Genomic DNA, 25,974 nt, shown 5'->3' with positions numbered 1-25,974 from the left:
AGGTTCTGTAATTGATGTTTTCACATTTTATTTAATGTTCCTTAGCAGCCTATGAGAGGGGTATTATTATTTTCCCATTGTACTTATGAAGAAACTGAGACTTGGAATGGAAAGAAAAAACACTGAATTTTATTTTTCAATTCTGTAGTGTCTTGACATATAATATTTTTTCCCTTTTTAATTTTGAAATAATTTTGCTTGTAGACAAGTTGCAAGAATGAATAAAGAACTCATACACTTTTCATACAGATTCACCATTGTTAATATTTTGCCATATTTCTTTTCTTTCTCCCGTCACATATTAAATTTTTTCTATCCCATTTTAGTGTCGATTGCATATATTCTATCATTTACTTTGTGATTCTTCAGTGTGTATTTTCTAAGAACAAGGACATTTTCTATCATAACCACAATATAGTTATCAAATTCAGGAATTTTAACCTTGACACAGTATGGTGATCAAAATCACAATCCCTATTTCAATTTCCTAGTTTCCAGATATGTCTTTCATAGCCATTTAGCTTCTGGTCCAGGGTCCCGTCCTGCTGCACACATTGCGTTTTATAATCATGTTTCTTTAGCCTTATGTTATCTGGAGAAGACTCTCGGCCCTTTGTCTTTTATATCATTAACATTACAGGTCAGTTATGTTCTAGGGTGTCCTCTCAGTTTGGGTTTGTCTGATGTCTCAGATAATGCAAGTTTGGGCAGGATTATTTCATAAGTCATGTTGTGTTCTTCTCAGTATCAAGAAGCACATGAAGTTGGTTAGTTCCAATACTTGTGATGTTAATTTTGATCCCATTTCCTCACTCTAAAGTCACTATTTTTTAATTAATAATTAAGTGGTAAAACTGATAATAAGTAATGAGATCAAAGCCATAACACAGTCTCTCATCAAAGAAGAGCCCTGGACCACATGACTTCACTACTAAATTCTACCAAACATTTAAAGAATTACTAATACCATTTCTCCTTAAATTCTTCAAAAAATTGAAGAGGAAAAAATACATTTAAACTCATTCCATGAGGCCAGCATTACACTGATACGAAAACAAGACAAGAACACAACAAAAAAGGAGTATAGGCTAACATTACTGATAAACATAAATGCAAAAAAACTGAACAGAATACTAGCAAACCAAATTCAACAACACATTAAAAATATCATTACCTATAATCAAGTGGGATTTATCCCAGGGATGCAAGAATGGTTCAACATATGCAAATCAATCAACGTGATACATTAACAGAAACAAGAACAAAAATCATATGATTATTTCAATAGATGCCTAAAAATCATTTGATAAAATTCAACATAGCTTTATGATAAAACTCTCATATATGACATATATGACATATATGACAAACCCACAGCTAACATCATACTGAATGGGGAAAAACTGAAGGCCTGCAAGAGGACAAGGATGCCCGCTTTCACCACTTTTATTCAACATGACACTGGAATTTCTGGCCAAAGCAATTAGTCAAGAGAAAAAAATAAAGTGCATCCTAATTGGAAAGGAAGAAGTCGAATTATTGTTATTCACAGACTACATGATTTTATGCCTAGAAAAACCTAAAGACTCCACCACAAAGCTGTTAGAACCGACAAACAAATTCAGTAAAGTTGTAGAATGTAAAATCACCATATGAAATCAGTAGTGTTTGTATATACCAACAATCTGAAAAAGAAATCAACAAAGCAATCTCATTTACAGTAAATTAAAAAATGCAAAATACCTAGAAATTAATCAAAGCAAAAAGTGAAAGGTCAATACAAAGAAAACTATAAAACGCTGATAAAAGAAATCGAAGAAGACACAAGAAATGAAAAGATATTCCATGCTTACAAATGGGAAGAATTAATAGTGTTAAAATGACAATACTACTCAAAGCAATTTATAGATTTAATGCAATCCCTATGAAAATATCAATTATATTTTTTGCAGAAACAGCAAAAACATTCTAAAATTTATGTGGAGCCAAAAAATACCCCTGATATTCAAAGCAATCCTGAGCTAAAAGAACGAAACTGGAGGCATTATGCTACTTGACTTCAAAATATACTGAAAAGTCAAACAGCATGGTACTGCCATACAAACAGACACATAGACCAATGGAACAACATAAAGATCCAAGATTTAAATCCACACATTTACAGCCAACTCATCTTTAGCAAAGGCACCAAGAAAATACAATGGGGAAAGGACAGTAAATGGTGCTGGGAAAACTGGATAACTACATCCAGAAGACTGAAACTAGACCCACATCTCTCACCATATACAAATATCAGATAAAAATGGATTAAAGACATAAATCTAAGATCTGAATATATGAAAGTATTGAAAGAAAATATCAGGGAAATGCTCCAGGGCATTAGTCTGGGCAGATTTTTTGTGTAAGACCCTAAAAGCACTGGTAACCAAAGCAAAAATAGACAAATGGGATGACATCAATCTGAAAAGCTACTGCACAGTAATCAACAAAGTGAAGAGACAATCTACAGAATGGGAGAAAATATTTGCAAACTATCTATCTGAAAAGGAATGAATAACCAGAATATATAAAGAGCTCAAACAACTCAAAAATAACAACAATAATAATCCTATTTAAAAATGGGCAAAAGATCTGAACATTGCTCAACAGAAGACACACGAGCGGCCAACAGGTACATTAAAAAATGCTTAACATCACTACCCATCTTAGAAATGCAAATCAAAACCACGATGAGATAATGAGATATCATCCCAGTTAAAATGGTTTTTATCAAAAAGACAGGCAATAGCAGATGCTGGAGAGGATATGGAGAAAGGGGAACCCTCATATACCGTTGGTGGAAATGTAAATTAGTGCAGCCACTATGGAGAACAGTTTGGAGGTTCCTCCAAAAACTAAAAATAGAGCTACCATATGATCCTGGAATCCCAATGCTGGATATATTCCCAACAGAAAGGAAATTAACCCATGGAAAAGACAACTGTGCTCTCATGTTCATTGGAGCACTGTTCACAATAGCCAAAGTACAAAATCAACCTAAGTGCCTACCAATAGACGAATAGATAAGGAAAATGTTGCATATACACAGTTGAGTACTATTCAGTCATAAAAAGAATGGAATCCTGTCATTTGCAGCAACATTAATGAAACTGGAGGTCATTATGTTAAGTGAAATAAGCCAAGAACAAAAAGACAAATATCACATGTTCTCACTCATATGTAGGAGCTTAAAAAGTGGATCTAATGAAGATAGAGAGTAGATTGGTAGTTATCGAAGGCTGAGGAGGGTGGAGAGGTGGGGGTGGATGAAGGGAAAAAAAAAAGAATGTAAATGTATTTATTACCACTGAACTGTACACTTAAAATGGTAAAACTGGTAAATTTCATATGTATTATTTTACCTCAATAAAAAATAAAGCTAAAAATATAATCAATTGGTAAAAGTATTTTGAGATTATATAAACATCCTTCTTCTTATTGAACTTTTACCCATTCATTTTGATTTAATTTCAGTTAATGCTTTTTGCTTAAGTCAATTATTACCATAATGGTTTAGATATGGTAATTTCCTTTCATTTTTTATTACTTGAAAATATATTGTAAAGACATTTCTGTTTATAGCAGTTTTTTTGAAAGAGGGATAACTGTGTCTATTTTTTGTAAATAACCTGATTGTCAATATATGTGATGCAGAAGTCAGCCTTTGAACTTAGGACTGTTAACTAAAACAAGCTGTACCTTTTTCTCAGTAGAGGTTATTTGTAATTAATTATAACCATGATGCTTCATTTACATATTTGATTTTAGCCTTCTTTATCAAAAAATTTGCCACTAGATAGACTACTCCAGTCAGCCTTGGCTCACGGCACTGTGCCTCCCTATTTGACTGTTCACTCCCTGTGGGCAGGGTTCACCCCTTTATTCACTGCTATATGCCCAGGCCCTGACACCAGAAGGCATGCTATAAGTATCTGCTGGACAAATCAATGAGTGGGTCAATATTGGTTTGAAGTGAACCCTCTCTTTTTGTGCACGGAACAGTAGAGAACATTTGAGAAATCCAGGTGTTGCCAATGCACGATGGGCTCAGTTCTAGCTTTCTGGAAAAGCCTTCTCTCAAGAGGGGTTGGGCTGGAGGGTTCTGGCCCAATTCCAGTCCCAGCGTGGGCTGCTACAACCGGCATGTGTTGTGGGGTCTGCTCATGTGGGAATCCTGTGAGTTTAGTTCATGGGGAACTAGTATCCTGCTTGTTGGAGGAAGATGGAGTTTTTATAGCAGAGTCATCTAGGAGAGTAAGTGGTGTGTTTTTATTGCTGGGAGGCAGAGCCAAGGTTAAGATCCACGGGCGAGTGGGATAAGAATGGAAGGAGACCAGGCCATGATAAGATGGTTGTTTTAAAGCAAAGAGCATTCATTGGATACATGAGGAGTCAGGACTGAGGCCACAGCCTTTGTATTTGATGCTGAGAGGAAGAGGTCTTCAAGCGAATGTCTCGAGCCAGAACCTCATGGTGAGGACAACAATAGGAGGACTGTCCCAGGTTTACTTCAGAAATGTGTCATATCTAGATGCTGAAAATCTCACTGGCTTTATAATTCACAAAGATGAACTAATTACTTCTTTTTGCCTGAAGGAGGAAACTAGGGGGAAAAGGAGAGAATGAGAAGAGGGAGCAGGAAATATTATGTCCGTACTTTGACCTTGAGTTTCTAACACCAAGTAGAAGAAAGAGATTTTTATATCCTACTTCACTTTCGTAAAGGCCCTAATATGCGAGTTTGTAGGTGTTTCCCAACATACTTTCTTTGAAACACCAATTCCACGAGATATTAACTGGCATGTGATCCACCCTTCACCCTCCACAGTGCAGCGTTCCTTCGGCACTAGGTTCCATAGCACCTCCTCATTCATCTCCCAGGCACTGTTGCTCTTTCCTGCAGCTTCTCCACTGCTTTCAGCCCCTGCTGGTCTGGAGTTCACTTGGCTGCTACCCCCAGGCCAGAGGTCTTGGGCTAGAACCCTCTCCAGCATAGGCTGTTTGCCTTCCTTGACCATCAGAATGGGGGTAAATTGCAAGGGGCCCCTGCCACGTTTTACCCGCCTGCCCTTTATCCTTCACAACCTCATTCTACAGAGCTTGATGTGTGGTAGATGAGTTCACTGGAGAGCTAGCTTGATTAGCAGAAATTACAGCATAAAAGAAGAAAAATTTTTGAATTGTTTCTTCTTATGACTATCCCCCAAGAGAAGGCAACAAAAAGCTAAACCCTTAAAGTGGTGTCAGAAAAAAATTACTCATGACACTCACTAAGGATGGTAAGGCAGATTTTATTTAGGGGGTCCATAGCGATCAGTGTAGAGACCACTGCACCAGGGACTTGCAGTGGGGAGAGAGGCTGAGCTCTGCTCTGAGCACAGCATAGGTAGCATAGGCAAGGTCCATGTTCTTCCTAGAAACCATTTCCTATTCAAAGCCCTGGGCTGAATATCCTGCCCCTTTTTCAGAGGAATCCTATGGCTTACTTATTAGGAACCTCATAACCTAAGCATCCAGTCCCTCTCCTCCAGGCTGTCTGTAGGACCCAGTAATCACCAGTAGTATTTATACAAATGTATTTTGTCTAGAATTGCACTGTTCAATACAGTAGCCATTAGCTACATATGGTGATTTAAATTAATTAAAATGAAATAAAATGGAAAACTCAGCTATTCAGTGGATCAGTAGTCAATGTGACTAGTGACTAGCCCATTGGACAGGGCAGATGTAAAATATTTTTATCATTACAAAAGTTTATCTTGAACGGTTCTGATCTAAAGCGGGCATAGGCAAATTATAGCCAGCAGGCCAAATCTGGTCTACCACCTGTTTTTGTAAATAAAGTTTTATTGGAACACAGCCAAGCTCATTCATTTATGTATTGTTTTCTTTAGTGCTACACCATGAGAGTTGAGTAGTTGCAATAGGAAACCATATGGCCTTCAAAGCCTGAAGCATATGCTATTTGGCTCTTTATATAAAAAGTTTGCTGAACCCTGGTTGAAAAAAATACTTCAGGTGAATGTTGCTACTTCAAGACTGGGCATTTTTGAGGTTCCCCGACTTTATGGGGCACACATGTGGCTCCCCATCCTTACAAGTCATCTGATGCCTAATTTTTTAATCAAATAGACACAACATACACACATACACATGTAAACACATGTCCACCCTTTGTCCAAGGACAACTGTGTATGCATTTTGAATGGGACCATTATGCCATTTCCCTAACCACATCACTTGCAGAGAGATATCTTACATTTGTTTGATGTCACAATGTCTTGGGTCCAGTGGTACAAAATAAATAAACTAATTAGAGAACCTCTTCAGGACCCATACATACCTACAAAGATTCTGCCAAGGTTTGGTCTTTTTAGTATTTTATTTTCAGTCCAGTCTCTGCAAAATTATGATGGTTTTCTCCTACATGTAAGGACAGGTGAGGACCACCTTAGATATTTCCCTCAAACGCAAATGACTTCTTGTTTTTTTTTTCTTTTAAGTTCTGGGATACATGTGCAAATGTGCAGGTTTGTTACACAGGCATACATGTGCCATGGTGGTTTGCTGCACCCATCAATCTGTCATCTACATTAGGTATTTCTCCTAATGCTATCCCTCCCCTTGCCTTACCCCCCACCCCCCGACAGGCCCCAGTGTGTGATGTTCCCCTCCCTGGGCCCATGTATTCTTATTGTTCAACTCCCACTTATGAATGAGAACATGTGGTGTTTGGTTTTCTGTTCCTGTGTTAGTTTGCTGAGAATGATGGTTTCCAGCTTCATCCATGTCCCTGTGAAGGACATGAACTTATTCTTTTTTATGGCTCCATAATATTCCATGGTGTATATGTCCACATTTTCTTTATCCAGTCTATCATTGACGGGCATTTGGGTTGGTTCCAAGTCTTTGCTATTGTGAATAGCGCTGCAATAAACATACGGGTGCATGTGTATTTATAGTAGAATGATTTATAATCCTTTGGGTATATACCCAGTAATGGGATTGCTGGATCAAATGATATTTCTGGTTCTAGGTCTTTGAGGAATCACCACACTGTCTTCCATAATGGTTGAACTAATTTACACTCCCACCAACAAGTAAAATGTGTTCGTATTTCTCTACATCCTCTCCAGCGTCTGTTGTTTCCTGACTTTTTAATGATCGCCATTCTAACTGGTGTGAGATGGTATCTTATTGTCATTTTGAGTCACATTTCTCTTTTTATGTTTGTTTGTTTTTTTTTCTTTATTATTATTATTATTATTATTATCATTATTATACTTTAGGCTCTATGGTACATGTGTGCAACATGCAGGTAAGTTACATATGTATACATGTGCCATGCTGGTGCGCTGCACCCACCAACTCGTCATCTAGCATTAGGTATATCTCCCAATGCTATCCCTCCTCCCTCCCCCCACCCCACAACAGTCCCCAAAGTGTGATGTTCCCCTTCCTGTGTCCATGTGTTCTCATTGTTCAATTCCCACCTATGAGTGAGAATATGTGGTGTTTGGTTTTTTGTTCTTGCGATAGTTTACTGAGAATGATGATTTCCAATTTCATCCATGTCCCTACAAAGGACATGAACTCATCATTTTTTATGGCTGCATAGTATTCCATGGTGTATATGTGCCACATTTTCACATTTCTCTAATGACCAGTGATGATGAGCTTTTTTAAATATGTTTGTTTGGCTGCATAAATGTCTTCTTTTGAGAAGTATCTGTTCATATCCTTTGCCCACTTTTTGATGGGGTTGTTTGTTTTTTTCTTGTGAATTTTGTCTAAGTTCTTTGTAGATTCTGGATATTGGCCCTTTGTCAGATGGATAGATTGCAAAATTTTTCTCCCATTCTGTAGGTTGCCTGTTCACTCTGATGATAGTTTCCTTTGCTGTGCAGAAGCCCTTTAGTTTAATTAGATTCCATTTGTCATTTTTGGCTTTTGTTGCCATTGCTTTTGGTGTTTTAGTCATGAAGTCTTTGCCCATGCCTATGTCCTGAATAGCATTGCCTAGGTTTTCTTCTAGGGTTTTTTATGGTTTTAGGTCTTATGTTTAAGTCTTTAATCCATCTTGAGTTAATTTTTTTATAAGGAAGGGGTTCAGTTTCAGTTTTCTGCATATGGCTAGCTAGTTTTCCCAGCACCATTTATTAAATACGGAATCCTTTCCCCATTGTTGTTTTTGTCAGGTTTGTCAAAGATCAGATGGTTGTAGATGTGTGGTGTTATTTCTGAGGCCTCTATTCTGTTCCATTGGTCTATATATCTGTGTTGGTACAAGTGCCATGCTGTTTTGGTTACTGTAGCCTTGTAGTATAGTTTGAAGTCAGGTAGCATGATGCCTCCAGCTTTGTTCTTTTTGCTGAGGATTGTCTTGGCTATACAGGCTCTTTTTTGGTTACATATGAAATTTAAAGTAGTTTTTTCTAATTCTGTGAAGAAAGTCAATGGTAGCTTGATGGAGATAGCATTGAATCTATAAATTACTTTGGGCAGTATGACCATTTTCACTATATTTATTCTTCCTATCCATGAGTGTGGAATGTTTTACCATTTGTTTGTGTCCTCTCTTATTTCCTTGAGCGGTGGTTTGTAGTTCTCCTTGAAGAGGTCCTTCACATCCCTTGTAAGTTGTATTACTAGGTATTTTATTCTCTTAGTAACAATTGTGAATGGGAGTTCGCTCATGATTTGGCTCTCTGTCTACTATTCGTGTATAGGAATGCTTGTGATTTTTGCACATTGATTTTGTATCCTGAGATTTGGCTGAAGTTGCTTATCAGCTTAAGGATATTTTGGGCTGAGACAATGCGGTTTTCTAAATATACAATCATGTCATCTGCAAACAGAGACAATTTGACTTCCTCTTTTCCTGTTTGAATACCCTCTATTTGTTTCTCTTGCCTGATTGCCCTGGCCACAACTTCCAATACTATGTTGAATAGGTGTGGTGAGAGAAGGCATCTTTGTCTTGTGCTGGTTTTCAAAGGGAATGCTTCCAGTTTTTGTCCATTCAGTATATATTGGCTGTGGGTTTGTCATAAATAGCTCTTACTGTTTTGAGATACACTCCATCAATACCTAGTTTGCTGAGTGTTGTTAGCATGAAGAAGCATTGAATTTTATTGAAGGCCTTTTTTGCATCTATTGAGATAATCATATGGTTTTTGTCATTGGTTCTGTTTATGTGATGGATTATATTTATTGATTTGCAAATGTTGAAGCAGCCTTGCATCCCAGGGATGAATCAGACTTGATAGTGGTGGATAAGCTTTCTTTTTCTTTTGTTTTCTTTTTTTTTTTGAGACAGGGTCTCACTCTGTCACCCAAGCTGGAGTGCTGTGGCTCGATCTCAGCTCACTGCAACCTCCACCTCCCAGGTTCAAGAGATTCTCCTGTCTCAGCCTCCTGAGTAGCTGGGACTATAGGCACCCACCACCACACCTGGCTAATTTTTGTATTTTTAGTAGAGACGGAGTTTCACCATATTGTTCAGGCTGGTCTCGAACTCCTGACCTCAGGTGATGGTGGATAAGTTTTTTAATGTGTTGCTGGATTCTGTTTGCCAGTATTTTATTGAAGATTTTCACATCAATGTTCATCAGGGATATTGGCCTGAAATTTTCTTTTTTTTATTGTGTTTCTGCCAGGTTTTGCTATCAGGATAATGCTGACCTCATAAAAAAGAGTTAGGGATGAGTCCCTCTTTTTCTGTTGTTTGGAATCGTTTCAGAAAGAATGGTACCAGCTCCTCTTTGTACCTCTGATAGAATTCAGCTGTGAATCCATCTGGTCCTACAGTGTTTTTTGTTGGTAGGCTATTAATTACTGCCTTAATTTCAGAGCTTGTTATTGACCTATTCAGGGGTTCGACTTCTTCCTGGTTTAGTTTTGGAAGGGTGTGTATGTCCAGGAATTTATCCATTTTTCTAGATTTTCTAGTTTATTTGCCTAAAAGTGTTTATAGTATTCTCTCATGGTAGTTTGTATTCTGTGGGATCAGTGGTGATATCCCATTCATCATTTTTTATTGCATCTATTTGACTCTTCTCTCTTTTCTTCTTTATTAGTCTGGCTAGTGGTCTATCTATTTTGTTGATCTATTCAAAAAACCAGCTCCTGGAGGCATTGATTTTTTTGAAGCGTTTTCCATATCTCTATCTCCTTCAATTCTGCTCTGATCTTAGTTATTTCTTGTCTTCTGCTAGCTTTTGAATTTGTTTGCTCTTGCTTCTCCAGTTTTATTTTTTTTAATTCTAACCTTATGATGTCAATTTTAGATCTTCCCTGCTTTCTCCTGTGGGCATTTAGTGCTATAAATTTCCCTCTTAACACTGCTTTAGCTGTGTCCCAGAGATTCTGGTACGTTGCGTCTTTGTTCTCATTGGTTTCAAATAACTTATTTATTTCTGCCTTAATTTTGTTATTTACCCAGTAGTAATTCAGGAGCAGGTTGTTCAGTTTCCATGTAGCTGTGCAGTTTGAGTGAGTTTCTTAATCCTGAGTTCTAATTTGATTGCACTGTGATCTGAGAGGCTGTTTGTTATGGTTTCCATTCTTGTGCATTTGCTGAGGAGTGTTTTACTTCCAATTATGTGGTCCGTTTTAGAATAAGTGCTATGTGGTGCTGAGAAGAATGTATATTCTGATGATTTGGGGTGCAGAGTTCTGTTGATGTCTATTAGGGTCAGCTTGGTCCAGAGCTGAGTTTGAGTCCAGAATATCCTTGTTAATTTTCTGTCTCGTTGATCTGTCTAATCTTTGTAGGTCTCTAAGAACTTGCTCTATGAATCTGGGTGCTTATGTATTGGGTGCATATATATTTAGGATAGTTAGCTCTTCCTGTTGCATTGATCCCTTTGCCATTATATAATGCCTTTCTTTGTCTTTTTTGATCTTTGTTGGTTTAAAGTCTGTTTTATCAAAGACTAGGATTGCAACCTCTGCTTATTTTTGCTTTCCACTTGCTTGGTAATTATTTTTCCATCCCTTTATTTGGAGCCTATGTCTGTCTTTGCACGTGAGATTGGTCTCCTGAATACAGTGCACAGATGGGTCTTGACTCTATCCAATTTGCCAGTCTGTGTCTTTTAATTGGGGCATCTAGCCCATTTACATTTAAAGTTAATATTGCTATGTGTGAATTTGATCCTGTCATTATGATGGTAGCTGGTTATTTTGCCCATTAATTGATGCAGTTTCTTCATAGTGTTGATGGTCTTTACATTTTGGTATGGTTTTGCAGTGGCTGGTACTGGTTATTCCTTTCCATGTTTAGTGCTTCCTTCAGGAGCTCTTGTAAGGCAGGTGTGGTCCCTCAGCATTTGCTGGTCTGTAAAGGATTTTATTTCTCCTTCACTTATGAAGCTTAGTTTGGCTGGATACGAAATTCTGGTTTGGAAATTGTTTTCTTTAAGAATGTTGAATATTGGCCCCCACTCTCTTCTGGCTTGTAGGATTTCTGCAGAAAGATCCACTGTTAGTCTGATGGGCTTCCCTTTGTGGGTAACCCGACCTTTCTCTCTGGCTGCGCTTAACATTTTTTCCTTCATTTCAACCTTGGTGAATCTGACAATTATGTGTCTTGGGATTGCTCTTCTTGAGGAGTGTCTTTATGGTGTTCTCTGTATTTCCTGAATTTGAATGTTGGCTTGTCTTTCTAGGTTGTGGAAGTTCTCCTTGATAATATCCTGCAGAGTGTTTTCCAACTTGGTTCCATCCTCCCCATCACTTTCAGGTACACCAATCAAACGTAGGTTTGGTCTTTTCATATAGTCCCATATTTCTTGGAGGCTTTGTTTGTTCCTTTTCATTTTTTTTCTCTAATCGTATCTTCATGCTTTATTTCATTAAGTTGATTTTCAATCTCTGATATCCTTTCTTCCACTTGATTGATTTGGCTATTGATACTTGTGTATGCTTCATGAAGTTCTCATGCTATGTTTTTCAGCTCCATCAGGTCATTTATGTTCTTCTCCAAACTGGTTATTCTAGTTAGCAATTCCTCCAACCTTTTTTCAAGGTTTTTAGCTTCCATGGATTGGGTTAGAACATGCTCCTTTAGCTTAGAGGAGTTTGTTATTACCCACCTTCTGAAGCCTACTTTTGTCAATTTATCAAACTCATTCTCCATCTCCATCCAGTTTTGTTCCCTTGCTGGCAAGGAGTTGTGATCCCTTGGAGGAGAAGAGGTGTTCTGGTTTTTGGAATTTTCAGCCTTTTTGCACGGTTTTTCCTCATCTTCGTGGATTTATCTACCTTTGATCTTTGCTGTTGGTGACCTTCAGATGGAGTTTTTGTATGGTTGTCCTTTCTGTTGACATTGACGCTATTACTTTCTGTTTGTTAATTTTCCTTCTAACAGTCAGGGCCCTCTTCTGCAGGTCTGCTGGAGTTTGCTGGGAATCCACTCCAGACCCTGTTTGCCTGGGTATCACCATCGGAGGCTGCAGAACAGCAATGATTTGTGCCTGATTCTTCCTCTGGAAGCTTCATCCCAGAGGGGCACCTGCTAGATGCCAGCCAGATTTCTCCTGTATGAGGTGTCTGTCAACCCCTGCTGGGAGGTGTCAGGAGGCACGGGGGTCAGGGACCCATTTGAGGAGGCAGTCTGTCCCTTAGCAGAGCTCACGTGCTGTGCTGGGAGATCTGCTGCTGTCTTCAGAGCTGGCAGGCAGGAATATTTAAGTCTGCTGAAGCTGCACCCACAGCTGCCCCTTCCCCAGGGTGCTCCGTCCCAGGGAGATGGGAGTTTTATCTGTAATCTCCTGACTGGGGCTGCTGCCTTTCTTTCAGAGATGCCCTGCCCAGAGAGAGGGAATCCAGAGAGACAGACTGGCTATAGTGGCTTTGCAGCCCTACGGTGGGTTCCACACCCAGTTCAAACTTCCCAGCAGCTTTGTTTACACTGTGAGGGGAAAACTGCCTACTCAAGCCTCAGTAATGGCAGATGCCTCTCCCCCAACCAAGCTTCAGCCTCCCAGGTGACTTTAGACTGCTGTGCTGGCAGTGAGAATTTCAAGCTAGTGGATCTTAGCTTGTAGGGCTCCATAGGGGTGGGATCCGCTGAGCAAGACCACTCCGCTCCCTGGCTTCAGCTCCCTTTCCAGGGGAGTCAACAGTTCTGTCTTGCTGGTGTTCCAGGCATGACTAGGGTATGAAAAAAGACCTCCTGCGGCTAGCTTGGTGTCTGCCCAAACAGCTGCCCAGTTTTGTGCTTGAAACCCAGGGGCCTGGTGGTATAGGCACCCGAGGGGATCTCCTGGCCTGTGGGTTGCAAAGACCATGGGAAAAGTGTAGTATCTGGGCCAGATAGCACCATCCCTCATGGCACAGTTCTTCTTGGCACAGTCCCTCACAGCTTCTCTCGGCTAGGGGAGGGAGTTCCTGACCCCTTGCACTTCCCAGATGAGGTAACGCCCCACCCTGCTTCAGCTCGCCCTCCGTGGGCTGCACCCACTGTCTAACCAGTCCCAGTGAGAAGAACCGGGTACCTCAGTTGGAAATGCAGAAATCACCCACCTTCTGTGTTGGTCTCATGGAGAGCTGCAGACCGGAGCTATTCCTATTCGGCCATCTTGCCAGCCCTCTTTACTTCCTGGTTTTAGTTGGTATGTGGTTGCTCCTCTATTTGGAAGTGGTATGAAAACAAAAAAGGGTATTTTGATGTAATATAATCGGGTACATAGGAGTTAAACAGATTTCTTTAGCACAGGATTTCTCAGTACCTTTACCATGCAAACATTACAATTGAATTTCTGAGAAATAGAATATAATTCCTTCCTATTCTAACTCTCCTCCTTTTCATCTCTCTGTCCCTCCCTGTACCTTTCTCTGAAGTATCTATTGAAACTAGCATTCTCAGTAACACAAATTAAGCACAGCTGATGTAGACATTGACAGTAAAATTATAGTCATTTTCCACATAATGAGATTTCAGTCAATGATGAACCAACTGCATATAAATGTGGTCCCATAAGATGATATTATTGTATTTTATTCTATCTTTTCTATGGTTAGATATGTTTAGATACACAAAAATTTACCATTGTTTTACAGCTGTCTATAGTATTCAGTCAGCGATATGCTGTACATGTTTGTAGCCTAGGAGCAGTAGGCTATACCATATAGTCTAGTTGTGTAGTAGGCTACACAACCTAGGTTTGTGTAAGTCCACTCTATGGTGTCACACAATGACTAAATCGCATAATGATGCATTTCTCAGAGCACATCTTAGTTATTAAGTGATGTATGACTGTATTTGTTTTTTAAAATTATTTTTATTTTTATTATTTTTATTTATTTCAATAGGTTTTTGGGGAACAGGTGGTGTTTGGTTACATGAATAAGTTCTTTAGTGGTGATTTCTGAAATTTTGGTGCAGCAGTCACCTGAACAGTGTACATTCCTCCCAATGTACAGTCTTTTATCCCTCGCCTCCCTCCCACCCTTCCCCCTGTGTCCCCAAAGTCCGTTGTAAAATTCTTATTCCTCTGTATCCTCGCAGCTTAGCTCCCACTTATGAGTAAGAACATACAACGTTTGGTTTTCCATTCCTGAGTTACTTCACTTGGAATAATGGTCTCCAATTTCACCCAGGTTGCTGCAAATGCCATTTTTTCATTCATTTTTATGGCTGAGTAGTATTCCATGGTATGTATGTGTGTGTATATATATATATACACAGAGGTTCACACCATTCTCCTGCCTCAACCTCCTGAGTAGCTGGGACTACAAGTGCCTGCCACCACGCCCGGACATAAGATATATATATATACACACACACACACCACATTTTCTTTATCCACTATTTGTTTGATGGGCATTTGGGCTGGTTCCATATTTTTGCAATGGCAAATTGTACCACTATAAACATGCATGTGCACATGTCTTTTTTGTATAATGACTTCTTTTTCTCTGGGTAGTTACCCAGGAGTGGGATTGCTTTTAGTTCTTTAAGGAATCTCAACATCATTTTCCATAGTGGTTATACTAGTTTACATTCCCACCAACATCCATACCAACCTCAATTATTTTTTGATTTTTTTATTATGACCATTCTTGCAGGAGTAAGGTGGTATCGCATTGTGGTTTTCATGTGCATTTCCCTGATCATTAGTGAAGTTGAACATTTTTTTCGTATTTTTTTTTGCCATTTGCATATCTTCTTTTGAGAATTGTCTATTCATGTCCTTAGCCCACTTTCTGATGGGATTGTTTGTTTTTCTTTTGCGGATTTGTTTGAGTTCATTGTGGATTCTGGATATGAGTCCTTTGTAAAAAGTATAGATTGTGAAGATTTTCTCCCACTCCGTGAATTTTCTGTTTACTCTGCTGATTATTTCCTTTGCTGGCATAAGTTTTTCAGTTTAATTAATTCCTATCTATTTGTCTTTGTTTTTGTTGCCTTTGCTTTTGGGTTCTTTGTTGTGAAGTCTTTGCCTAAGCCAATGTCTAGAGGGTGTTTCCAATGTTATCTCCTAGATTTTTTATGGTTTCAGGTTTTTAGATTTAAGTCTTTGATCCATCTTGAGTTTATTTTTGTATCAGGTGAGAGATGAGGATCTAGTTTCATATGTGGCTTGCCAATTATCCCAGCACCATTTGTCGAATAGGTTGTCCTCTCCACACTTTATGTTTTTGTTTGCTTTGTTGAAGATCAGCTGGCTGTATTTGAGTTTATTTCTGGGTTCTCTATTCCATTCCATTGGTCTGTGTGTCTACTTTTATACCAGTACCGTGCTGTTTTGGTGACTATGGCCTTATAGTACATTTTGAAGTTGGGTAGTGTAATGCCTCCAGATTTATTCTTTTTGCTTAGTCTTGCTTTGGCTATGTGGGCTTTTTTGTGGTTTCATTCATATGGATTTTATACTTTTTTTTCTAGTTCTGTGAAGAATGATGATGACATTTTGATGGGAATTGCATTGAATTTCTAGATTGCTTTTGGCAGTATGATCATGTTCACAATATTGATTCTACCCATTCATGAGCATGGGATGTGTTTCCATTTGTCTGTATCATCTGTGATTTGTTTCAGCAGTGTTTTGTAGTTTTCCTTGTAGAGGTCTTTCACCTTTTTGGTTGAGTAGATTCTTAAGTTTTTTTTTTTTTTTTTAGCTATTGTAAAAGGGGCTGAGTTCTTGATTTGATTATACGCTTGGTCACTGTTAGTATAGAAGAGCTACTGATTTGTGTACATTAATTTTGTTTTCTGAAACTGCTGAATTTATTTACCAGTTCTAGGAGTTTTCTGGATGAGTCTTTAGAGTTTTCTAGGTATACGATCATATCATCAGCAAACACTGACAGTTTGACTTTCTCTTTTCTGATTTGGATGCCCTTGATTTTTTTCTCTTGCCTGATTTTTCTGGCTAAGACTTCCAATACTATGTTGAATAGAAGTAGTGAAAGTGGGCATCCTTGTCTTGTTCCTGTTTTCAGGGTGAATGCTTTTAACTTTTGCCCATTCAGCATAATGTTGGCTGTGGGTGTGTCATAGATGGCTTCAATTACCTTAAAGTATGTCCCTTGTATGCCGATTTTGCTGAGGGTTTTAATCATAAAGGGATGTTGGATTTTGTCAAATGCTTTTACTACATCTATTGAGATGATCATGTTACTTTTGTTTTTTAATTCTGTTTATGTGGTGTATCACAGTTATTGACTTGTAGATGTTAAACTGTCCCTGCATACCTGGTATAAAACCAACTTGATCATGGTGAATTATCATTTTGATATGCTGCTGGATTTGGTTAGCTAGTATTTTTTTGAGGATTTTTGCATCTATGTTTATCAGGGAGATTGACATTTAGTTTTCTTTTTTTGTGATGTCCTTTCCTGGTTTTGGTATTAGGGTGATACTGGCTTCATGGAATGATTTAAGGAGAGTTCTTCTGTCTCTATCTTGTGGAATAGTGTCAATGGTATTGGTACCCGTTCTTCTTTCAATATCTGATAGAATTCAGGTGTGAATACATCTGGTCCTGGACTTTTTTTTTGGTAACTTTTTTTATTACCATTTCTATCTCACTGCTAGTTATTGGTCTGTTCAAGATATCTAATTCTTCCTGATTTAAGGTAGGAGGATTGTATCTTTCCAGGGGTTTATCCATCTCCTCTAGATTTTCTAGTTTATGCATGTAAAGGTGTTTATAGTAGCCTTGAATGGTCTTTTGTATTTCTGTGGTGTCAGTTGTAATATTTCCCATTTTGTTTTTATTTGAGCTTATTTGGATTTTCTATTTTTTTTTCTTGGTTAATCTTGCTACCAGTCTATCAATTTTATTTATCTTTTCAAAGAATCAGCTTTTTGTTTCATTTATCTTTTGTACTTTTTTTGTTTCAATTTCATCTAGTTCTTCTCTGATCTTGGTTTTTCCTTTCTTCAGCTGAGTTTGGGTTTTGTTTGTTCTTGTTTCTCTAGTTCTTTGAGTTGTGACCTTAGATTATCTTTTGTGCTCTTTCCGTCTTTTTGATGTAGGCATTTAGGGCTATAAACTTTATAGTTCTTTGAGGTGTGACCTTAGATTGTCTATTTATGTTCTTTCAGACTTTTTGATGTAGGCGTTTAGGGCTATAAACTTTCCTCTTAGCACCGCCTTTGCTGTATCCTAGAGGTTTTGATACGTTGTGTCACTATTGTCATTCAGTTCCAAAAATTTTTAAATTTCCATCCTGATTTCATTGTTGACCCAATGATCATTCAGAGCAGGTTATTTAATTTCCATGTATTTGCATGGTTTTGAAGGTTCCTTTTGGAGTTTTCAGTTTTATGTCACTGTGGTCTGAGAGAGTGCTTGATATAATTTCAATTTTCTTAAATTTACTGAGACTTATTTTGTGGCCTAGGATATAGTCTATTTTGGAGAAAGTTTCATGCACAGATGAATAGAATGTATATTCTGCAGTTGTTGGGTAGAATGTTCTGTAAATACCTGTTAAGTCCATCCATCTCTTCCAGGGGATAGTTTAAATCAATTGTCTCTTTGTCGACTTTCTTTTTTTGTTTTTGTTTTTTAGATGGATTCTTGCTCTGTCACCCAGGCTGGAGTGCAGTGGCGTGGTCTCGGCTCGCTGCGAGCTCTGCCTCCCAGGTTCACACCATTCTCCTGCCTCAACCTCCTGAGTAGCTGGGACTACAAGGGCCTGCCACCACACCCAGATAATTTTTTGTCTTTTTAGCAGGGACGGGGTTTCACTGTGTTAGCCAGGATGGCCTTGATCTCCTGACCTCGTGATCTGCCTGCCTTGGTTTCCCAAAGTGCTGGGATTACAGACATAAGCCACTGCACCCGGCCTTTTCTTTGTTGACTTTCTATCTTGATTACCTGTCTAGTGCTGTCAGTGGAGTATTGAAGTCACCCACTATTATTGTGTTGCTGTCTATCTCATTTCTTAAGTCTACTAGTAATTGTTTTATCAATTTGGGATCTCCAGTGTTAGGTGCATATATATTTAGGATTGTGATTTTTTTTGTTGGACTGTCATTTTATGATTGTATAATGTCCCTCTTTGCCTTTTCTAACTGCGGGTACCTTAAAGTTTGTTTTGTCTGATATAAGAATAGCTATTCCTGCTCACTTATTATTTCCATTTGCCTGGATTATCTTTTCCCGTGCTTTTACCTTAAGTTTATGTAAGTCCTTATGTATCAGGTGAGTCTCTTGAAGACAGCAGATTCTTGATTGGTGAATTCTTATCCTTTCTGCCATTTTGTGTCTTTTAAGTGGAGCATTTAGGCCATTTACATTCAGCATTAGTATTGATATGTGAGGCACTATTCTATTCATCATGCTATTTGTTGCCTGAATACTTTGGGTTTTTTCATTGTGTTATTGTTTTACAGGTCCTGTGAGTTTTATGCTTTAAGGAGATTCTATTTTGGTGTATTTTGAGGATTTGTTTCAAGATTTAGAGCTCCTTCTAGCAGTTGTTGTACTGCTGGCTTGGTATTGGAAAATTCTCTCAACATTTGTTTGAAAAAGACTGTATCTTTCCTTCATTTATGAAGCTTAGTTTTACTGGATACAGCATTCTTGGCTGATAGTTGTTTTGTTTAAGGAGGCTAAAGATAGGACCCCAACTCCTTCTAGCTTGTAGGGTTTCTGTTGAGAAATCTACTGTTAATGTGATAGGTTTTCCTTTTTAGGTTACCTGATGCTTTTGCCTCACAGCTCTGTAAATCCTTTCCTTTGTCTTGATTTTAGATAATCTAATGACTATGTGTCTAGGTGATGGTCTTTTTTGTGATGAATTTCCCAGATATTCTTTGAGCTTCTTGTATATGGCTGTGTAGATCTCTAGCAAGGCTGGGGAAGTTGTCCTCAGTTATTCCCTCAAATTTGTTTTCCAAACTTTTAGATTTCTCTTCTTCCTCGGGAACACCAATTATTCTTAGGTTTGGTTGTTTAACATAATCCCAAACTTCTTGGAGGCTTTGTTCATTTTTTAAAATTCTTTTTCTTTGTTAGCTTGGGTTAATTTAAAAGCCTTGTCTTCGAGCTCTGAAATTCCTTCTTCTGCTTGTTCAATTCTATTACTGAGACTTTCCAATGCACTTTGCAATTCTCTAAGTGTCCTCCATTTCTGGAAGTTGTGATTGTTTTTTATTCATGCTATCTATTTCATTGAAGAATTTTCCATTCATATCCTGTATTATACATTTCATTTCTTTATGTTGGACTTCACCTTTCTCTGGTACCTCCTTGATTGGCTTAATAGCCAACCTTCTGAATTCTTTTTCTGGCAATTCAGATATTTTGTCTTGGTTTGGATCCATTGTTGGTGAGCTAGTGTGATCTTTTGGGAGTATTAAATAATCTTGTTTGGTTATATTACCAGAATTGTTTTTCTGGTTCCTTCTCATCTGAGTAGATGATGTCAGAGGGAAAATCTGGGACTCAAGTTTGCTGTTCAGATTCTTTTGTCCCACAGTGTGCTCCCTTGATGTAGTGCTCTCCCCTCTCCCCTAGGGATCAGGCTTCCTAAGAGCTGAACTGCAGTGATTTTTTTTTTCTGGATCTAGCCACCCAGTGGAGCTACCTGACTCCAGGATGGTACTGCGGAGTGTGTGCAAAGAATCCTGTGATGTGATCTGTCTTCAGGTCCTTCAGCTGTGGATACCAGCACCTGCTCTGGTGTAGATTGCGGGGGAGTAAAGTGGACTTTGTGAGTGTCTTTTGTTGTATTTTTGTTTGGTGTGCTGGTTTTGTGTTCATTGGTCTCCAGCCAGGAGGTGGCACTTTCAAGAGTGTATCAGCTGCAGTACTATAGGGAGGATGCAAACTTGCCCTAGGATTGGCTGGTTAGGTATTCAGATTTCTCAGGCAGTGGGCAGGGCCATAGAGCTCCCAAAGGATTACGTCCTTTGTCTTCAGCTACCAGGCCTAGAGAAAGACCACCAGGTGGGGGCAGGGTTAGGCATGTCTAAGCTCAGACTCCTCTTGGGCAGGGCTTGCTGTGGCTGCTGTGGGGATGGGGGTGTGGTTTCCAGGCCAATGGAGTTATGTTACCAGGAGGGTTATGACTGCCTTTGCCATGTCACACAGGTCATGAGGGAAGTGAGGGAAAATCAGCAGACAGGGGCCTCACCCAACTCCCACATAGCCCACAGCCTGAAAAGCTGGTCTTTCTCCCACTGTGGCCCCTCAACAGCACTGAGTTTATTTCCAGGCAGCCAGTGAGCAAGGCTGAGAACTTGCCCCAGGCTACTGGACTCCCAGCTGAGAAAGCAAGCCAATTCAACAGTTCCTCAGCTGTCCCACAGAGCCTGAAGCAGCAATCCACCTACTTCAATGGGTCTATGGATTCTCTCAGTTTTCCTGGCATGTTCCTGTGGTAGGTGTTGGAGCGAAAATTCGTGATGTGGGTCTCCACATGCTGCTCTGTCCATCTGAGTGGGAGCTGCTAGTTTGTCCTGCCTCTTATCTGCCATTTTCCCTCAATAATTTGCTTGACTGTATTTGAATGTGGGGAAATGATGCACCAACCTCATACTACAAGTATTGGAATTTCAACCATGCTACCCCCAACTAAAATCTGTTAAGAGAACATAAGATTTCCAAACAAATGCCTTAGAATGCAAACATTGAGCTGAATGATTGGAGGTGGCGGTGAGGGATAGATGGTGGCTGGGGTGACAGACTGGGTCTGTATCAATTTCTAACAGAGATGACCTCTGAATCAAGGCAGGAAGAAGCCTTGTACTGCTTTGTTTTTCTCCTGATGGAATTTTCTCCATGGAAATGTTTTTGAACTCAAGGGTGTTTTGGAGCTTGCTATGGAGCTAATGTTGTGATACAAATATATATATATGTATATATATAAAATTTATATATATATAATTTATATATATGGAGAGATATACATATCTCATATAAACATATACATACATATGGAGATATAAATATAAATATAAATATAAATAAATAAATAAATATATGTATATATGGAGAGAGAGAGAGAGAATTAAATTGAGTCTTGAGCTGAAATCATTTCCCATTATTTGTTTGTGCCAGAGCGTGGTGCAGCTGTGGTTGTTCAGTGCATCCCTGGATATGGCCCTGTTGTGGTCCTGGTCCCCATTGCATAGCAGAGGGAGGCCTGGAGGACTGTGCTGACAAGGGTGTTGGAGTGTGTTTTGAATGGGGCCTGACAGCTGCATTGTGTGTTCACTCCTCAGCTGTGCTGGGTTGAGGTTTGAGAGGCTTCCTCTCCTCTCCTCTTGGCCAATTACTCACCTTTGTTGACTCATCAGATACAACCTTTTCGTTGAATCCAAGATATGGTGTGGGAATGACAGCAGCCTCTGTTTTCTTTCAACTGCTCTTTAAGAGCATGAGCACTTGATTTGGAAGTGCCAGGCAGGGCTCCTTTCTCTCTCATGTATTTCTTGAAGGTTTGTGTCTATAAATGTCCTCTGGGGGACTGGCATGTGCTTTCTTTTGAAACCAGGTTTTCCTGAGGAGTGGAACTTTTGCAAAAAGAAGTTGTCTTGCTGAGGACTAGGCCTGCCTCTGCTGAGATGACAAGACAGTGAGAAGAGATTGGTGATTCAAGCATGCTTAACTCAGGGCAAGGCAAGAAGAAAAAAGAGAAGGCACACCTCCAGGGAGGCACAGGCTGTCTTTCATTTCTAAGCAATACTTAACAAGGCTGTGGGTTATGATTTGAATAAGAGGTTAACATTGAATTTGGTGAGAGAATACCTGAAATTCCTATGAAGACATTCTATAATTTTCCCCTAGAGACTATGTCAATATTTTTAAAAAACAAATTTCCAACAGTGAATATCAGAGCTGATGAGGCTACAGTGGCATCAGCAGCATTAAGTGAGTACTTGCCCTTTGTTAGATATCATACACACAATCACTTCTAATCCCAATCTCTAATCAGCAGGGCTGACATTGGAGAAAGTGGGAACGTGCCACCTTGAAGTATGCCACTTTAGCATGGGGATTGTTTTGAGCTCAAGGCAATTAAGAAGCAGCACACTCTGCCTGTATCTTCCTAAAAGCAGTACATAAATTTTCCTTTGTGAAGGTCTTCCCCTCTTCCTATTCCATACCAGGAGGTGGAAAAACAACCATTATCTGTCATTGGAGAGAGAAGGTTAGCATGGAGATGGGTTTGTGTAAGCAAACCTAACTGCAGTCACCCTTGTTTTCTGTTAATTTTTCTTATATATTTACCTTTTCACAATTTACCACGCCTAGAAATCCAAGCCCTTTTTCCTTTGTCTTATTACTTTTCCATAATTTATCAGTCTTTGTTGAAATTGTATATGAATCCACCAAATATCACTACTTCTTTAGGGTCTTTACTTCTTTCCTCTGAAGGCCTTTGTGCATGTAAAAATTAAAATATTAACATCAGCTAAAATTTGTTTGACTTTTCTCTGGCTTTTGTCAGTTTAATTTCCAGGTCCTAGTCAAAGAATATAAGAAGGTTGAGAAAAAGTGTTTTCTTTCTTATAATGTAATTGCTTTATAGATGAGGGAACTGGAGCTCATACCCTACCCAAGGGATGAGGCCAAGATTCTCACTCAAGGCTGTGGGTCTCCAAATCCTGTACTCATTCACATTACCTTGTTTCCAGTAATGCCACCTGTGAGACTTGTCTACACAGGACTGCATGCCAGGACAAAATTCTGGGACACAGCAGAGCTGTGGCACAGGGTCCACATTGTTTAGACGAGCCTTTGAACACCACAATAAAGAAGTCATTCTATTTGCTCTCAATATGACATAACAGGATCTGGAGGCAGGTCTGTCTCCACCCCTGTATGTGTCACAATCATGGGCTTTGGGGTTAGGCTGACCTAGGCTGGAATCAAAGCTTTCAGTCCCCTTAGGTTTTTGAGTTTAGATAAATAGCTGAACTCTTTAAACCTGCTTCCTCATTTAAGATAAGGGACATGATAGTTTTCCCTATTAGAGTTGATGAAAAATTTTAAACAGATATGGAGTACCTCATTCATTGTAAGAGCTAATACTGTCTATCTGTCTCACACACACTCTCTGTCTCTATCTTTCTGTTTCTGCTTTGGCCACTAGGAACCTCAGAGCCAATCTAGTGGCTCATCTGTATCAGTGGCATAGGCTCAAATGGGCTTTATTTCTGCAAAATTTTATTTCACTCTTCTCTGGACTTCCTGTTGTATTTCCACTTGCCCTGAGCTTTTACTTAATATTTTACTATTTACTTGCACGGATTTATGCTAAAAGCTTATAAAAGAACAATAAAATAAGTAATAAGAAATTTCATGAATTATTGCTTTCTATACTCTAGGAGTTTGAGATTATTTTCTCTGTGCAATTTGGAAAGCTATGTGAGTATTTGAGATGTGCTTCTTGATATGCAGGGTCAAGGAGACACTTGAGCTGACTGGACAAGAGGAGATCCTAAGCCGGTAGGGGATGTGTTAATTTCACAAAGGACTTGGTGTAGCTGACAGTCTAACTCACACAGTGAAAGAGCCAACCTACAGCTTAGTGGTTTCTCATTTTCAAAGGGGTTGGTTAGATGATTTATTATTGTTAATATTGTTTTTTCCCATGGTTCTGATACTACTTTTACTGATCTCACTTAATGGGTTACACTGTAATCTTCATCACCTTACCCTTTCTCTTTACCAAGAAAGAACTCTATGTTTGTTTTTAATTGTCATTAATCAAAACAATATTTGGGAGTGTCTATGTCAGTTTCTGGCTCGGATAGTTTGGTCCCTTTGTAGGGATCAAAGCTACCAAGGCCCAGCAGATTTGTTGTGGAGCAGCTGCAAAGCTGAGGAGAAGTGTGTCTGAGCAGTTCTTTGCTGACTTTGTGGATGGAGTGTTGGCTGGAAAGCCATAAACCTGGATTTTAGCCACATATCAGCTGTCAACTTTCTGGGTACTCTGCAACAAGCCACTTCTCTGGTTTGCAAAGCAGGGAAGTAGACAAGATGGTCTCTACAGTTTCTTCCAGAGCTGCTAACATTCCATTGCTCCATACTTTTTGGCAGATGCAGTAGGAACGGCCTTTGGGAGCGGTACCATTTCCCTTGGTGGAGGCTCAGTGGCCCTGTGGGCTCTTCTCCCATCTTTTCCAGCAGTGTCCATGCCCTCACTACCCCAATACCATGCCCAGCTCCAGCCCTTCTGAGAGACACCCCATGCTGAAGATTTTCCTGACCTTCTGTCAACCATATTTCATTTGCTGCTCATCTGCTGGAAAATACCATTTCCTCTCAGGGACTTGTTAGAACATACTCTAATAGGAAGAATATGATTCTTGACAACTTCCCAGGTTCATTCCACGTTCTTTGCAAGAGAAAGATTGCTGGGAAGTACAAATTTAACTCCCTCCCTGCAGTGAGTCTCAAATGAAAATTTTTCAAATTTGAGATAGGCAAATGAGGATCTATTTCTAAGATTGCTCAGGGCACACCGCAATCTTTCCCTGATTTCTGCAGATGGCACCACTCCACACAGCAACCTGGAAGCCCTTTCCTGGTAGCGGTGATGTGCTCACCTTTGCATCCTCCACAGCTCCTGCCCTGCTTGTACAGGGTAGTTGCTTAATAAGAGCATCTTAAGTTAAAGCAGTGCATTTAGTTTGTGAATTCCCTGACTTTCAGCTATTTCAGGGGTTAAGGATAACCTAAAAGATATGTAGATAAGGCCAGGCATGGTGGCTCACACCTGTAATCTCAGCACTTTGGGAGGCTGAGGCAGGCAGATCATGAGGTCAGAAGTTCAAGACCAGCCTGGCCAATATGGTGAAACCCTGTCTGTACTAAAAATACAATAATCAGCTGGGCATGGTGGCGCAAACCTGTAGTCCCAGCTCCTAGAGAGGCTGAGAGAAAAATTGCTTGAACCTGGGAGGCAGAGGTTGCAGTGAGTTGAGATCGCACTACTGTACTCCAGCCTGAGTGACAGAGCAAGACTAAGTAAAAAAAAAAAAAAAAAAAAAAAAAGGTAGGGAAAGGGCAGGGGGTGGTGGGTGAAAGAACATGATGGATTGAATTAATTGATGTCAAGCTCATTAGTTGAGAGATCTTTTCATAGTGACTTCAATTTATATTTTTTTTTGTGCAAGTATTTGTGAAACATTTTGATTGAGTATAGACTGCTGAAAAGTTATTTTTCCTTATTACTATTATGTTACCTCTTGCCAGTTACAATTGTTAACTTCTTTCAGAGTAGGCAAATTTATCTGTAGCCAATCTCAGCAGTTTCTGGATTCCTTTGAATTGTTTTGATTCTAAAGCGATAGGACTTGCAAAATTTAGATCATTTTAGGTGAGCTCTTGGGCGAGTTGCTGCATTTTTTAATCTATGCTGTTGTCAAAAGCTGCGCCCAGGTTATATCTTCACTTCCCATCTAACTTGATCCTTGATGAGTGCCCTCCAGCATTCCAACTCTGGCACAAACATCAT

At 39.3% G+C, this 25,974-nt stretch overlaps 1 long non-coding RNA gene across 1 annotated transcript; it reads right to left on the bottom strand.

The window, feature by feature from the left end:
* Window positions 1–4,319: 4,319 nt before the first annotated feature.
* Window positions 4,320–23,259, bottom strand: LOC129060305 (uncharacterized). The gene is made up of 3 exons (XR_008526901.1): window positions 23,136–23,259; window positions 13,570–13,674; window positions 4,320–4,642 (listed from the first exon to the last, which is right to left on the bottom strand). It is a non-coding gene; the product is annotated as an uncharacterized LOC129060305 (long non-coding RNA).
* Between the last annotated feature and the right edge of the window lie 2,715 nt (window positions 23,260–25,974).

This window comes from Pongo abelii, chromosome 6 (assembly GCF_028885655.2).
Source record: "Pongo abelii isolate AG06213 chromosome 6, NHGRI_mPonAbe1-v2.0_pri, whole genome shotgun sequence".
Classification (NCBI taxonomy): Eukaryota; Metazoa; Chordata; class Mammalia; order Primates; family Hominidae; genus Pongo; species Pongo abelii.
This window is presented reverse-complemented; position numbering and strand designations above follow the sequence as displayed.